This window comes from Myxocyprinus asiaticus, chromosome 13, assembly GCF_019703515.2.
Source record: "Myxocyprinus asiaticus isolate MX2 ecotype Aquarium Trade chromosome 13, UBuf_Myxa_2, whole genome shotgun sequence".
NCBI classification, from domain to species: Eukaryota; Metazoa; Chordata; class Actinopteri; order Cypriniformes; family Catostomidae; genus Myxocyprinus; species Myxocyprinus asiaticus.
In genome coordinates, this window is record NC_059356.1 from 34,476,592 (window position 1) to 34,490,814 (window position 14,223).

Here is a 14,223-nt window from a genome sequence, read left to right on the forward strand (position 1 = left end):
AGATTTTAACCCCAATTTACAGTGCTACTGCACCTTCTATCTAAAAGTTACCGTCTATACATTCTGAAGTATCTTATGCACTATTGTGTCCAACAATGCTTATAGCATTGTTTTGTGTGTTTGAACCAACCTGCAAGCATAGCATTTACTGTTTTTTCATTATCTGAGGGGGGAAAAATCATATAAATGTACATATTTGTCATTGTTGTAGTACTACTTACTATATTTTCTTATTGTAGATTTTAAAGGACTACAAAAACACAATTTAAAATTAATATTAACATTTTACCACAACAATTATCAGCATTAAAATGTAACTAAATATGAATAAAAAATGATTTACATACCAGAACATTTCATGGTCACTTAACTTCATAGAATCTTGACTTGAAACTTTGATCCTGTCTTAAAAAGGCCATGGAGTAAACATTAGAAAAGGTGATATGAGTACACTCAATACAAAGAGGCTTGAAAAAAATGGAAGAGCCAAAGAGAAAGAGATTTTTATTAGTCATCACTTCATTCAGTTCTTGAGGCATTTCAATCCACATCCTCAATAGTTGGCCCCTGGGAACTGACCACTGCACCGCCAACCGCACCTGAGCTCCACAGCCTCCAGCTGGCATCCCTCCCTTATACAGCTTTGCAATGATTGGGTTACAAACTTTCTCTAGTTCTTTCAGCTGATGTTCCTACTCTTCCTTCTCAGCCAGCTGGTTGTTCTCTAGCCAGGTGATGACCTGGTTGCACCTCTCAATAACTTTCTTCTTGTCATCTTTGCTGATCTTGCCTTTCAGGTTCTCATCCTCCACACTGTTTTTCATGTTGAAGGTGTAAGATTCCAGGGAGTTCTTGGCAGCAATCTTCTCTCTCTGGAGATCATCTTCTTCTTTATACTTATCTGCTTCCTGCTCCATCCTCTCAATCTCCTCCTTGCTCAGTCTGCCCTTGTCATTGGTGATGGTGATCTTGTTCTCTTTGCCGGTGCTTTTGTCCACCGCTGACACATTCAGGATTCCATTGGCATCAGTGTCAAAGGTCACTTCAATCTGGGGGACTCCACGAGGTGTGGGTGGGATTCCCGAAAGTTCAAACATCCCCAGCAGGTTGTTGTCTTTTGTCTTAGCTCTCTCTCCCTCATACACCTGAATCAGGACACCGGGCTGGTTGTCTGAGTAGGTGGAGAATGTCTGGGTCTGTTTGGTGGGAATGGTGGTGTTGTGTTTGATGAGGGCAGTCATGACTCCACAGCTGTCTTGATGCCCAGGATTAGTGGAGCCACATCCAGCAGCAACAGATCCTGGACATTTCCAGATGTGTCACCTATGAGGATGGCAGCTTGCACTGCAGCACCACAAGCCACTGCTTTATCTGGGTTGATGCTCTTGTTCAGTTCCCTGCCGTTGAAGAAATCCTGCAGAAGTTTCTGGATCTTGGGGATTCTTGTGGAACAAAACAATGTCATGAATCTGAGATTTGTCCATCTTGGCATCTCTCAAGGCTTTCTCCACAGGCTCAAGTGTTCCCCAAAAGAGGTCTGAGCACATTTCTTCAAAGAGTGCTCTGGTGATGGATGTGTAGAAGTCAATGCCCTCATACAGGGAATCGAACACAATGCTGGCCTGAGAGCTGGAGGAGAGGGTTCTCTTGGCTCTCTCACAAGCTGTACACAGCCTCCTCAGTGCCCTCTTGTTTCCTCTTGAACTCTTTTTTTTAATTTTTTTTTTTTATTGAAAGTTATATAAAATCTGATTAGTAAACTAAGAGCTATAAGGCAAAACTATAAGTTATGGTTTTGGTTTGCAATATTTCATGCACAGAAGGCGTGTTAGTAGCAGGTGATGGTTGCTTTTGAAAGTGAATCAACGTGGCAACTGACTGGATGTTGGCATTACACCAAGGGTCTAACTTTACCATGTCAATTCAAAATAAAAACAATATTTTGTCCTCCAAAAATCTAAATACTTTACTGTGTCCACAGATCCCCCATTAACAAATAGACATAAAAATGTTTAATGTCCAACATAATAGAATGTCACAGATCACTATTTTCCAATAACCAAAAAAAAAAAAAAAAGATAATTTAACCTCCAAACTGTTTAGATGGAATAAATCGCACAAATGTTGATATTCAGATGAAATATCAACATTAAGAGGAGCACAGACATAAAGGTGTTGAGATGAGATCCCATCTATGGTCAAGAGAAAAAGTTCCCCAATCTAGGGTTCCTCCATTTTACCCTACATGTCTATTCTCTTCATCCCATTATAGACATTCTAAATAGCCTAATCTTTAGTTTTTAAAGGTGCACTCAATAATTTTTTACTTATTTAAAAAAGTTTTACTCCTAAACAAATTAATAGTAATTTTGAAGCCTATGTATAAGATCATGACCATTCACATGAGATTAACACTACAGTAACAACAGTTGCCTTTCAAAAGCTGTTTATTCTAAATGACCAGCTGAATACTACTCACTAAATCTCATTAATCACCCTGTTAGTGGACACTTTCACTCATGGGTTAAAATAATCAAAGCTAACAGTGAAAAGTGAATTTCTACAATGGCACCGGTGACTGAAATCTACTGTGTTTGAATTATGCTGCATACACACCACTAGGTGTCAGTGTAAATCCAAGATATATACTCCTAAAAGTCCAATACTCCTAAAAATGTGATTGCTGATTTTAAGCATTCTTAAAAATTTTATCAGAAAATGCATTGAATAGTCCTATTTTTCAGAATAATTCAGACTAACTTTAAGCAGATAATAGGACACATAGTACATATGCTTTTGATAGAATTAATTGGTTGCTGTAGAGTTAAGTGCTCTCTTATGTTCTTTCTGTCTCGCTCATCTTTCTGTTCATGTCTCTGTTGTGTGTACACGTGGGGATCATGAAGCACTGAATTCAGATTAAAATCTCAGAGGATGCTTCTGCAGTTAGTGGGGGTGCTCTAGTAGTTAAAGAGAAAATGTAATAAAGCACCAAAGTTATTGAGGGTGTTTTTAAATTGGTTAAGCACCCCTGCAGAGCCTGACTAAATTGATGGCAACAGAACACAAGGTGTTAACATTATTGTCTTCTCTCAACCTCCCAGCAACTTTAGAAGATGATGTTTACAAGGCAGTATGACAGCTCTCTCCCTTTTCTCTGCACCTGCCGGGCAAAAGAGTGTGAATCCAGAATGTTTACCCTGAGCTATGCTTGTGATAGTGGAGAAAGTTATAACACCTACTGAAATCTGAGGCACAGCAGTTAGAATGGACAGTTAACCTCACAGCGCTCATATCTTTGGTGCTGTTGTGGACCGTTGTCTTACTGCCCCAATGGTGCAAAAGTTGTTCTCATCACAGGGATTGGACTCAGCCTTAATGTGCACCTCACATCAAATCCTTCCAAAGTGTATAAAGATAATTGATATGACATGAAACAATGCATTTCTGTGGTTGATTTTGTGAGAGAATACAATTAGAGAATACAATTGTATGTTTGTCTGAAAATTGCTTAAGTGTCCTTTATATGTATAGTTATGTTATTCATTGTTTAAAAGTTATGTAATATGAATGGATACTGATGTTGTCGTTAAGTCTATGCTACCATGCGTAACCTGGACAAGAAGCAGCAACTGATGGAGCGTGTGTGAGGACTGCATAAAGACACCATGGCTGTATTACAGATGGATGTGACAGACCAGCAGTCTGTGCTTGATGCTAAGAGGAACATTAGTCGACATATTGGGTAAAAGAGAGAGACAAAGAGGAGGACAGACAGATAGATCAAAATCAAAATGGAGATGAAGAGAAAAAAGAGATTATCCTGTTTATAGTGGGACAATGTGTATAACTAGAGAAAAGTAATTATTTTAAAGGAAGATTCTGGGTTCAATACAAGTTAAAGGGATAGTTCACCCAAAAATGAAAATTCTCTTATCATATATTCACCCTCATGCCATCCCAGATGTCTATGACTTTCTTACTTCTGCAGAACACAAATTAAGATTTTTAGAAGAATATTTCAACTCAAGGTCCAAAAAGGACATAAAGGTAGCATAAAATTAGTCCATATACAACTCCAGTGGTTAAATCCATGTCTTCAGAAGCGATATAATAGGTCAATAGGTCATATAATAGGTCAACATATCAATATTTAAGTCCTTTTGTACTATCAGTCTCCACGTTTGACCAGCCCCAACCAGTAGGTGGCTGAATGTGTAAGTGAAAGTCACTTCCACACCAGAATGTGGAGGTGAAAGTGTAGATTTTCTGTAAAAAAGGACTTAAATACTGTTTCTAATCCAAACCTATCACATCGCTTCAGAAGATATGGATTTAAATACTGAAGTCGTATGGATTACTTTTATACACTCTTTATGTGCTTTTTGGAATTTCAAAGTTCCTCTCACCATTCACTTGCATTGTGAGGATCAACAGAGCTGAAATATTCTTTAAAAAAAATCTTTAATTGTGTTTTGCAGAAGAAAGAAAGTCTTAAACAACTGGGATGGCATGAGGGTGAGTAAATGATGAGAGCATTTTCAGTTTTGGTTGAACTATCCGTTTAAGCTCAGTCTACAGCATTTGTGGCATAAATAATTCACTTCTTTTTTTTCTTTTTTTTTTTTTTAAGAGGTAAAAAAAGAGAAGCAAAAATCGAGGTCAGAGTGAGGCACTTACAATGGAAGTGAATGGAGCCAATATTTGGAGAGTTTAAATGCAGAAATGTGAAGCTTATAATTTTATAAAAGCACCCACATTAATTTTTCTGTTAAGACTTGTGTATTTTTTTAGATGCAAAGTTGTTTGAATCATTGTTTTTGCAGTGGACTACTGAGTTACCCTGTTTTCAGGGTTTACAGTGATATGTCGTCATGGCAACAAATTTGTAAATTTGGATATTACTTTACACAGAAAATGGGTGATGGATGATGAATGGCTCCCGGCTGATGACCCAGTAGCTGCATGACTGAAGGCACTTGCGGAGGTGTGGCAGGAATAATGCACAGCAGGTTTAGACAGCTACCTGTGTACCTGATTATCACACTAAAATCATGTTAACAGGCATTTTGTTTAAATCTTGTGGCTATACTTTTGAAACAGTGAGTATTTAATGTTTACGAATTGGCCCCCATTCACTTCCACTGTAAGTGCCTAACTGTAACTCAGTTTCGTGCTTTTTTGAAAGAAAAGGAGGGGCAAGTCAAAATAAATTTTTGTGGTAATCAACATTTTGCCACACATGCTTAATTTGTATTAGCCTGGAATATTCCTTTAAAAGTCCTGATACCATTAACAGAGTAGATGATGGTCACCATGACTCAAGACATCAGTGCATTTTGTCTCTTTCTCTTAAGTATAAAGTGCATTCTTTGGGTAAGTAATTTTAAGCAACACATCATAATACAGAATTCAAGAACTGTGGGTTTCACTGTTTTATTGGCTTGTCAGTGGCCAAGAAGGGGCCCAATAGTTTAGTTTAGTTTAGTTTAGTTTAAACTTTATTATCCATTCAATTTCTCATAGAAAGGAAATTTGTCTTTGACACTAGCCTAAAAAGTTGACAAACATCATACATACTGTATACACACACACAATACCCACACATTTCATACAAGCGTAGGTGCACATATAAGACAGGTGTATAGATTAAGCTAACAACAGATTTTTAAAAATACTTCCAAGCATCACAAAATAACATTTGATAAATGAATCAAACATCAGAAGTTTAGAATAATAACATGACGCCAATCATCCTTAAATAGTAATAATGACTCCACTTAAAAAATAGTCCTATTTAAAATAATCACTGCCATTGGAACAAATTATTTTTTATATACATTTTTTCTGGCCATAGGAATTTTAAGTCTACGGCCAGATGGGAGCATCTCATCAATAAAGAAATTTTTTTATTCATGCCAAAATTCATATTTACCACATACAATTAGCCATTCATACTTATCTCCCCCACGTCTCTGTGTTAGTTTGTAATGCAGGTGTAGGTCTGATTGGTCCACTGGAAGCTCACTCAGTGGATAGTATTCGTGGTATCCTGGAGGTCAACCTGCTGGGAACCTTTCGCACCACACAGACCTTCCTACCAGATATGAAGAGATGGAGACATGGACGAATCCTTGTGACTGGTAGCAAGGGTGAGTTGGGAAGAGACAAACAGACAAAGCGAGAGGCAAAAAGATAGTCAGAACGAAAAAAGAGAGCAAGACATGCAGAAAAGCATTTTTCTTTTGATATTTTCAGTTTAAAAGAAGCACTGTGTTATGTTGTGTAATTTCACCAAAGCAGGTGCAGTAGTAAGTTATGTTAATGGTATGGTTATGTCTCGTAAGACCAAATGTTCAGACTAGGGCTGTCGATTTAACACGTTAATTTATTGTGATTAATTATATAAAAGCTAACACGTACAAAATGTACACAATTTAACATGCTCCTTGACCCTTATGTTTAATTCCATATTAAAAGTAAGTGTTTTCCTCCCACTGGAAAAAATCAGAGCCGCGTCAGCAGGGGGCAGTCAGCGTGCCTCAACAAACCTCTCAAACTTAACACAGCTTCCTAAAAACGTGGGGAAATCAAATATGGTGCTACTGTGAATAAGGTGTATGATAAGGGAATAAAACAAACAATATATTGACTTTGTCACTTTTTGTAATGTCTAATTTAGTCTTTACTCGTCTGCCACGATAATGCAGTTTCAATCTGAATAATATTTGTTATATATATTTCCAATTTTTTGAATTATTTGGTGTTATTTACATTGAATTATCTTTATTTGGAGGCAGTACTGCCACTCCCTATACACATATTACGCAGTCTGCGTAGGGCATCAACTCCCTAGGGGGGCACCAGAAACTCCACCGGCTGCCCTTACTCACATGTTATACATTATTTAAGGACCTTACAGCAGTCGCGGAACACAGACTATACCCTCCCCACCCACAACTTTTGGGCTGGTTTCTATGTAAAATCCAGGGCTGATTTCTCTTCCCAGTCCGCCCATGCCTTCAGCACTGCGAGTCTGTGTTCCAGAACGCAGCTCAGGATACTGATGACATCATTCAGGTGGCTATACTACATTTAGCACTGGCAACAAGCCACCACCCTCAGAATGAAGAACTGTCTGAGATTTTAAAAAGTCAAACACCTTTTTCATCTTTCCTTAATTGCTGGATCTGTCATTATATGATCATTCATTATTGATCTTAGTTTTTATCAAGTATTAAGACAATGTGTCAATAGCCATTCAATTACTATTACATAACATGTTCCATCCCGCTCTTCTTGACTCTTAGGTGTATCTGGACGCAATCCAAGCACAGACTCCATTGCCCAGATATTACACTAACAGAGCCCTGCTACCCATGAGCAGCATGAAACTCACATCCCTGGATGGCTCTCAGTACATCCAAGCAATGAGCAAACTTATCTTCTCTCCACCCGACACAGATATGATGTTAATACACCCTGCAGTAATATTGTCATAAGCCTTATATAATAATACATTTACAATATGTAGTATTGACAGTGTGTCATGTGTTTGAACTGGACATAAAATGCTTATAGTGGCAGACCTGGTGAAAAAACAGTTTTCGAAATAAAGGCTTTGGTATTTGATCTACTGTTCTGTGTTGCTATGTCTCATGATTGAACTCTGTGCAGATATTCAAGGACTGTCTGTGCCACCCCCTCAGTGTTTCACATTTTTGTTTACTAATAGAACAGGGAGTACTGAGCACATTGATTCTTAGCAAGGTCATTATTTTGCTCTACTGAGTGTCTGATGTGAAGACACTGAACCTGAAAAAGCCACAAGCAGAAGTCACTGATGTCTGACTTGGTTTAAAACATTTACTATATAACACATTGCCTTATACACTATATATAAGGGGGTTTCTTCAACCTCAGGCACTTTTATAGTACTCTTCTTTCTAAAGTCTCGTTAGTTTATTAATTTTTTCTACAATGTTTAACAGTGTATGTAAATACTCCACAGGAAATGTAACTTCTGTCATTTGTTTTTATTTTTTCTAAATTCCCACCACATTGTCATTTTCAACACATTCTGAATTGTTTAATAGAATTGAGTGGTGGAAATGACATTTTTGAAATAGAATGACCGACTCCTTTCTCTTGCTAAGGCTAATTTCATAACTAACATTTTATATATCTTGTATATAAATGCACACAGTTATATATTTTTATGCTTTTTACACAATTTGGTAAAATTACAGCTTGATTGGAAATGACAGTCAATAAAAATACTGTGCTCACTAATGTTTACCTTAAAATTTTATTGTTTTCTTCGAACATTACTCGTCTCATATTTCATTTTTTTTTTTTTTTTTTTTTAGATTTGCACAGTTTTAAACATGTAATATTTTGTATTTTTATCCTGTATTTTCACAGTTCAACATTGAAAGTCTGGGTATGGAACAATGTTGAAACTGTCAAATCTATACATAAAGGGCATTTGAAAAGTACCAAAAATATAAGATGAAGGCATGGTAAAAAGTTTCCAAGTTAGTTTCAATGAGACCTTCATATAACAACAACAAAAATGTTTAAATCTGTTTGTTTTAATAGTATATACTCAGATGCAGAGGTAAATGTCTAAACCTGCTGGGCATTACTGCCTGCCACACCTCCACCGGTGCCTTCGGTTGTCCAGCTACAAGGTCATCAGCTGTGAGCCACCTATCACGGATGAATCGCCCCATTAATCCCAGAACATCTCCTGGTGGTGGGGCAGCGGTCAGAGACGTCTCCCTGACACCCCAAGCAGCTGGAACCCTGGAACCTCTCGATTGCCTCTCGTTCTTGCTCTCCCATCAAGACACTCCTACTTTCCCATCAAGACATACCAGACAAGTAGGGTTCAATACATGTCCATATGTATAGCTGCTAGCCAAAGTCGACCATCATTGACTAATCACTTCCATGTGTCAGGATTTACCTTTTCTCCCTCCGTGCCGTGCCTTGTGTGGCACCTCCCTTTTTAACAAACTCAATGTACTTCCTCTGAGGAGCATGATGGCCTTTGTTGGCCTTTATTCTACACACCTCAAGGATTATGTTATATCAGTCAGCAAATAAGTTCCCAAAAGGAACTAGAGATCATTGATACAGTAATGTATCTCTGTAACATGTACACATTGATGTCCAAATTTGTGTAGGTAAAATTGGTCTATGTTACAGTGTTCTTACTGTGGATTGTGTCCGGTCTTAGACACTCTAATCAGGAACTGTTAAGTGGGATAAGATCTAACACGAGAGATCGGTTTTGGAAGACAGTCACATAATCAACTTAAGTCACTTAATGCAAGGATCAGTCATTGCAATGCATATATTGCCATGGGTTAGTTTAAAATTACAGCTTAACACTTTTAAGGTAAAAAAACCCATCTCAAATTCAATAAAGGAAATCCCGCATAAAGACTATGTACTGTACAGATATCAGATCTTAGCTTAGAGCCAATGTAATTGTGCAAAATTAACACATACTGTAATGCAGCTGTGTATGCTTTCAAGCTGATCAAAGCCAATGACTTATAACAAGTGTGTAGGGCACTCATTGCCAGCATACCTCTCTATACCACATGCACTGTTCTGCTCTGCACTAAGTAAGCTGATAGTATAAAGTACAGGTGTGTCATTGACTGTGACCATATATGTGTTTGCCATGCTAATTTTACTCAGTGCAGCATACTGTGGACCACAGCTCCAACTCACCTGCAATTGTGGACCTTGATCTCAGTGAGGCAGGGGTGGATCTACCGGGGTGACATAGGGTGGCAAATTGGCCTGCATAAGGTGGTGACATTTAGTCCAGATTGCTGGTTCTATATGTGAAGCATAGAAACATTTAGTATTTGTAGATGTGTTTAATAGACAATGTCTTGGTGCTCTGTTGATATACATTTTGCTACTTTTTTTTTATTATGCAAATAAATAAATAAATAAATAAATAAATAAATAAAAATTAACATTGCAAAATGGTTACTTTGTGGTTCCTGTGGAAATGCAGATGTATAGCAAATTCACGGACATTTGTAATATGATAGTGACTCCAATTAATGAACTAGTACTTGTTGCAATGAAGCTTGGTATCTTGATCCATAAGAACTACGCATGGGCGCTTGCTTTGGTGTTGCCACCCCTCATAGTCTGCATGCCACCCCCTTGCCAACAGTAAAAACAGTAAATGATATTTCAGCAAAATTATATTAGTAAAATGAATGTTTGATGTTTCTGATGAACTTACAGCATAACTTGAGTTTTTATCAAGACACACAGATATCAACTCTCGGCATACAAAACGCAACAATGGTGACAATTAACAAACATACTTTTATGTACAAAATGTAAAAGCTGAACATTAAAATACAAGTAACTTCAATGTCAAAATAAACCAGTAAATAGTAAAAAAATCAAAGTAATTTCTTCATGCCACAGTGCATGCTGGGAACATAGCTGTTAATTTCAGCAACAGTAGATAGTATGTAATTTGACAGCTATATGCTGCTAAATTACAGTTGTATACTGTAGCTGTAAAAACAGTGTCTAGCTGTTAATTTCAGCAACAGCAAGACACCATTAATTTGACAGTAACATGCTGGTTTTTTACGAGAAAATTTTTAACAGTGTAGTTATTACACAACAGAAATTATAAGCTAACCGTTTTCCCGTGAACGGCCCAGTGAAGTTGCCCTTTGCCATCCTGTTATGAATTAAAAGTTTAAATGAAAGAATCCCTGTGACATCATCTAAATCCCACCTACTGATGTGCCTTATTGACTGTGCCCTATCTGGATAATTGCTGTTCCCAGACTTTAACCTCTTTATGGGTTAACAAAATGTTGGATCAGGCTCAGACATAAGCACATGATCCCTCCTTTCCTCTAAGCATGTTTCACAGTTCAGATATTTGCTTGTCCTTGTTGCAATTGTTCTTGACATGCTGGGTAGTAATGGATTACATGTAATCAGGATTATGTAATCAGATGATTACATATTTATCAGGCAAAGGATAATAAAGTATAATTGTTCATAATTTATGAATCCCTCTAATTCTTCTTTTGATTTGTGACATCGATTCAAAAATATAACTGGCCTGATCTGTTACCACATATGAATGGTAATGCAAACATTGCAGGAGTAAGAACATTTTAGTGCTTTTTTTATTTCACTCAGAATCAGACAAAAAGCAAGTAACACACACACACACACACACACACACACAAATATTTTGATCCATTAAAGTGATAGTTCACCCAAAACAGTAAATTGTCTCATTATTTTCTCTCCCTCATGCCATCTCAGATGTGTATGTCTTACTTTCTTCTGCAAAACACAAACAAAGATTTTAAGAATAAGAAAAAAATTGATGCAATGCAATTGAATGGTGGCAAGAACTCCAAAAAACCACATAAAGACAGCATATAAATAATCCATAAGACTCCAGTGGTTAAATTCATGTCTTCAGAAGTGATATGATAGGTGTGAGTGAGAAACAGATCAATATTTGAGTCCTTTTTTATTTTATTATTTTATTATAAACCTCCACTTTTACTTCTACATTTTTCTTTAATTTTTTGGTGATTCGCATTCTTTGTGCAAATCGCCACCTATTAGTCTGGGCTGGTCAAAGGTGAAGATTTATAGAACTACAAGTTTAATCATGTAATTTGTACTCAGTACCAGATTACAGTTCAGAAGTAAACTATCCAGCACTGTTGACCGATTAAGTGTAATGTTTTTTGTGAAGCATTTTAATTGTTATATTAACAAACAATACAAACATATACACCACAGCTGATAACTGATGCCATAAGTCTTAAAACTAAGAAACTAATATGCTAAAGGACTTATTATGTAACATAAATATCTTTTTTAATCTTCAAAGACCCATATAGCCAACTCAAGAACAATATATTAATAGTTTTTGGAAGGTAAGCTGTTGTTGTTGGATGCAATTTAGACTTTGCTAAATCTCTCTCTACGAAGACACGAAGCCCATGATTTCTCCTTGTTCTAGTCTAAAGTGAAAGCCCTGAAGGTGTGACCATTGCTCTAAGTGCATTCATGATTATTAAGTTAAAAATACAGGTGCATCTCAATAAATTAGAATGTCGTGGAAAAGTTCATTTATTTCAGTAATTCAACTCAAGTTGTGAAACTCGTGTATTAAATAAATTCAGTGCACACAGACTGAAGTAGTTTAAGTCTTTGGTTCTTTTAATTGTGATGATTTTGGCTCACATTTAACAAAAACCCACCAATTCACTATCTCAACAAATTAGAATATGGTGACATGCCAATCAGCTAATCAACTCAAAACACCTGCAAAGGTTTCCTGAGCCTTCAAAATGGTCTCTCAGTTTGGTTCACTAGGCTACACAATCATGGGGAAGACTGCTGATCTGACAGTTGTCCAGAAGACAATCATTGACACCCTTCACAAGGAGGGTAAGCCACAAACATTCATTGCCAAAGAAGTTGGCTGTTCACAGAGTGCTGTATCCAAGCATGTTAACAGAAAGTTGAGTGGAAGGAAAAAGTGTGGAAGAAAAAGATGCACAACCAACCGAGAGAACCGCAGCTTTATGAGGGTTGTCAAGCAAAATCGATTCAAGAATTTGGGTGAACTTCACAAAGAATGGACTGAGGCTGGGGTCAAGGCATCAAGAGCCACCACACACAGACGTGTCAAGGAATTTGGCTACAGTTGTCGTATTCCTCTTGTTAAGCCACTCCTGAACCACAGACAACGTCAGAGGTGTCTTACCTGGGCTAAGGAGAAGAAGAACTGGACTGTTGCCCAGTGGTCCAAAGTCCTCTTTTCAGATGAGAGCAAGTTTTGTATTTCATTTGGAAACCAAGGTCCTAGAGTCTGGAGGAAGGGTGGAGAAGCTCATAGCCCAAGTTGCTTGAAGTCCAGTGTTAAGTTTCCACAGTCTGATGATTTGGGGTGCAATGTCATCTGCTGGCCTTGGTCCATTGTGTTTGAAAACCAAAGACACTGCACCCGTTTACCAAGAAATTTTGGAGCACTTCATGCTTCCTTCTGCTGACCAGCTTTTTAAAGATGCTGATTTCATTTTCCAGCAGGATTTGGCACCTGCCCACACTGCCAAAAGCACCAAAAGTTGGTCAAATGACCATGGTGTTGATGTGCTTGACTGGCCAGCAAACACACCAGACCTGAACCCCATAGAGAATCTATGGGGTATTGTCAAGAGGAAAATGAGAAACAAGAGACCAAAAAATGCAGATGAGCTGAAGGCCACTGTCAAAGAAACCTGGGCTTCCATACCACCTCAGCAGTGCCACAAACTGATCACCTCCATGCCACGCCGAATTGAGGCAGTAATTAAAGCAAAAGGAGCCCCTACCAAGTATTGAGTACATATACAGTAAATTAACATACTTTCCAGAAGGCCAACAATTCACTAAAAATGTTTTTTTTTATTGGTCTTATGATGTATTCTAATTTGTTGAGGTAGTGAATTGGTGGGTTTTTGTTAAATGTGAGCCAAAATCATCACAATTAAAAGAACCAAAGACTTAAACTACTTCAGTCTGTGTGCATTGAATTTATTTAATACACGAGTTTCACAATTTGAGTTGAATTACTGAAATGAACTTTTCCACGACATTCTAATTTATTGAGATGCACCTGTATATGCTATCTATCAGTATGTGCTACCAATGCTATATTCGCATAGTTTTAGGGTTGGGGTTAGGGCAGTCCCTGTTCTACAGGGGTACTTGAGGGTGCTAAGCATGGGTCGATTTATCATGAACGGTTTTTATTAGATCTTTCATTTATCTGACTTTTGGGCCTATCGCGCATCCACAAGCTTTTAATATGCTCAGGGTTGCCAGATAATAGATGCAACCCCCCAATCAGAGATTTATACTTGAACAAAATGGAAATATTTCGCCTTATGTCATACTTAATTTATGCAATCTGGCAACCATACATGTGAGTGCACGCGCTTTCTCTCCGTAAAAAACAAACAAACAACAAGTTAGCGCTCAGTAGTGCACAGAGGTGACACGCGAGTAAAACCAAGTGAGAGAGGAATATATTTATTCTTTGTGGTATTTGTAAAATGCTGAAGTCCCTCTTACCTGTATGTGAATGTTACTCTGGCAGTAATCATGTATCAGTGTCATGCAGCCTGTTTTATTCAGTGGTGTGCT

The 14,223-nt window shown here is 37.6% G+C and overlaps 1 long non-coding RNA gene and 1 pseudogene across 2 annotated transcripts; both read right to left on the minus strand.

The window, feature by feature from the left end:
* Positions 1-540: 540 nt before the first annotated feature.
* LOC127450973 (heat shock 70 kDa protein-like) lies at positions 541-3,740 on the minus strand (annotated as a pseudogene).
* A 1,357-nt stretch (positions 3,741-5,097) lies between these two features.
* LOC127450573 (uncharacterized) lies at positions 5,098-11,321 on the minus strand. Of its 2 annotated transcripts, XR_007899006.1 has the most exons (5): positions 11,289-11,321; positions 10,104-10,196; positions 9,748-9,857; positions 8,635-8,857; positions 5,098-6,140 (listed from the first exon to the last, which is right to left on the minus strand). It is a non-coding gene; the product is annotated as an uncharacterized LOC127450573 (long non-coding RNA). The 2 variants fall into 2 exon arrangements; XR_007899005.1 differs by lacking the exon at positions 5,098-6,140 and having other exon boundaries at positions 8,423-8,857.
* Between the last annotated feature and the right edge of the window lie 2,902 nt (positions 11,322-14,223).